Source organism: Notechis scutatus, chromosome 16 (genome assembly GCF_049901735.1).
Source record: "Notechis scutatus isolate UNSWTSFEM ecotype Mainland chromosome 16, rNotScu1.2, whole genome shotgun sequence".
In the NCBI taxonomy this organism is placed as follows: domain Eukaryota; kingdom Metazoa; phylum Chordata; class Lepidosauria; order Squamata; family Elapidae; genus Notechis; species Notechis scutatus.
Window position 1 is genome coordinate 8,676,884 of NC_142024.1, and position 2,290 is coordinate 8,679,173.

The window sequence follows — 2,290 nt, forward strand, 5'->3', positions numbered from 1 at the left end:
TTATTGGTCACAATAGGAATTTATTGACAAACAGGAATTGACTGGATGGCTTGTTTCCTGAGCCTATGCCTGAGGATAAGGTAGGATGGGATAGGATAGGATAGGATAGGATAGAATGCAGAATAGAATAGAATAGAAAATAGAATGCAGAATAGCATAGAATGCAGAATAGAAAATAGAATGCAGAATAGAAAATAGAATGAATAGAATAGAATGCAGAATAGAATGCAGAATGCAGAATAGAATAGAATGCAGAATAGAATGCAGAATGCAGAATAGAATGCAGAATAGAATAGAATGCAGAACAGAATGCAGAATAGAAAATAGAATGCAGAATAGAAAATAGAATGCAGAATAGAATACAATAGAATGCAGAATAGAACAGAACACAATAGGCATCAAAGAGAATAGAATAGAGTGGCACCAAACCCCATAGCTCTGGTTGACTTTCCTCAACAGTCTCTGGGGACAAGAGACCATGTTGAAGGACAGCAAGAGTCAATGTCCTTATTATTCAAGCTTTCCCTTTTCAGTTGAAGCTTAGTTTCTCTTTTTTTGAATCAGGAAAGCATCTGGACATTCCACCTTGTGAGAGTCCTCTGAAATTTTCTAATTGTCCTTTAGAAACAGGAAGGGGATTGATTGATTCCCCCCATGAAGAGGAAGAGGGGGAGGAGGAGGAGGAGGAGTTACTTGAAGCTCCTGGTAGATAGTTCCATCCACTTCGGGACTCCTTGGGAGCTTTTCCAAGTCCTCCCCCTGGTCCTCTCCTTTCCCGTGGGGTGTCCCAGCCCCTTCAGCATGGCGGTTAGGGATGAACTTGGCCTTGTTCTTGGCTGCCAGGTGTTGTGTTTTGGGTTTAGTAGCTTGAAGCTGACCTTCGTTGTGTCTCTGGCTCTGGAAGAATCAGAAGGGCAGACGTGAATCCCAACCACAATCAAAGAGTCTTGCTTAACAAAAATGGCAACTGCTTTGAAGTCAGGAAAGTCTCACTCTGAAAATATTCCACTGTTTTGGGTGGGGGAAGGGGGTCAAAAGACCTCTGCCATAGGTATCTTTGGAAAAACCCCTTCGGTTCCAGGAGATCTTCTCCTAGGTGTATAGACGTAGGATTCAAAGTGCCCGGAGCCAGGCATTCGTGAATTTCCCTCCTTTATTTGGGGGAATAGTTTTTCATTATTCCAGGAGTGGCTGGACGAGATCTCATTGGTTTAGGAAATCGGGTTCTAAGCTGTTTAAAGAAATAATTTTCCTAGACCTCACTTAGTCAGGGCTGCTGCTGTCTAAACATTTCTCACCTCCTCAGTCGTTCCCTGAAGTTCTCCAGGATGGTGGCTTTCTCCTCCGTCAGGCTGAGGTTCTCCCTTCTGCTTTGAGTTCCTCCCTTTCGGCCATTAGTTTGAAATAACATTGAATTTCTGTAAATGATGAAGAGCAGACAGAAATTAGCCCTCTCATGACAAATAGATAGATAGATAGATAGATAGATAGATAGATGATAGATAGATAGATAGATAGATAGATAGATAGATAGATGATAGATAGATAGATAGATAGATAGATAGATGATAGATAGATAGATAGATAGATAGATAGATAATAGATAGATACGTAGATAGATGATAGATAGATAGATAGATAGATAGATAGATAGATAGATAGATAGATAGATAGATAGATAGATAGATAGATAGATAGATAGATAGATAGAGATAGAGATAGAGATAGAGATAGAGATAGAGATAGAGATAGAGATAGAGATAGAGATAGATTTAACCCTAACCCTAACCGGTAGCAGCCCATCCCTGCTTCTCAATCTTTCTCACCTCTCAAGTTGTGTCAGGTGGTGCTCCATTCAAAATTCAAGAAAGAAATACTTAGACTCCTTAGATTAGAGAAAAGATATTTTTTACTGAATATGAAGTGGTAGCAACCATAGAATTCTGAATCTGAGAAATTAGGTGTGCAAATCACATATACAAAGTGATGGAAATGTTCCCACCCCCAATAGTTCAAATGATTCTTCCAATTAAAATGTTCCATATTAGCAGGCTTGAAACCCTGCATTCCTATTGGTCCAGAAAAGCCAGATCGTGATTGGATGGCTTGAACGTTCCTGATTGGCTCATAGAGGGTTTGCCGCGATTGGCTGAAACTAAGCGCGGCAAACTCAAAGAGTTGTCATTGGCTGCCTAGCCACAGCCAGCTCTATAATAAGAGCTGCCACGCGCTGGGTGTTTGTCTCAGAATCTATCTGTTTAATAAAGAGCTGTTGTTCACTACTCAAGCC

General features: G+C 40.6%; 1 long non-coding RNA gene across 1 annotated transcript; it reads right to left on the minus strand.

The window, feature by feature from the left end:
• LOC148129428 (uncharacterized) lies at positions 1–1,898 on the minus strand. The gene is made up of 3 exons (XR_015745458.1): positions 1,827–1,898; positions 1,299–1,418; positions 1–897 (listed from the first exon to the last, which is right to left on the minus strand). It is a non-coding gene; the product is annotated as an uncharacterized LOC148129428 (long non-coding RNA).
• Between the last annotated feature and the right edge of the window lie 392 nt (positions 1,899–2,290).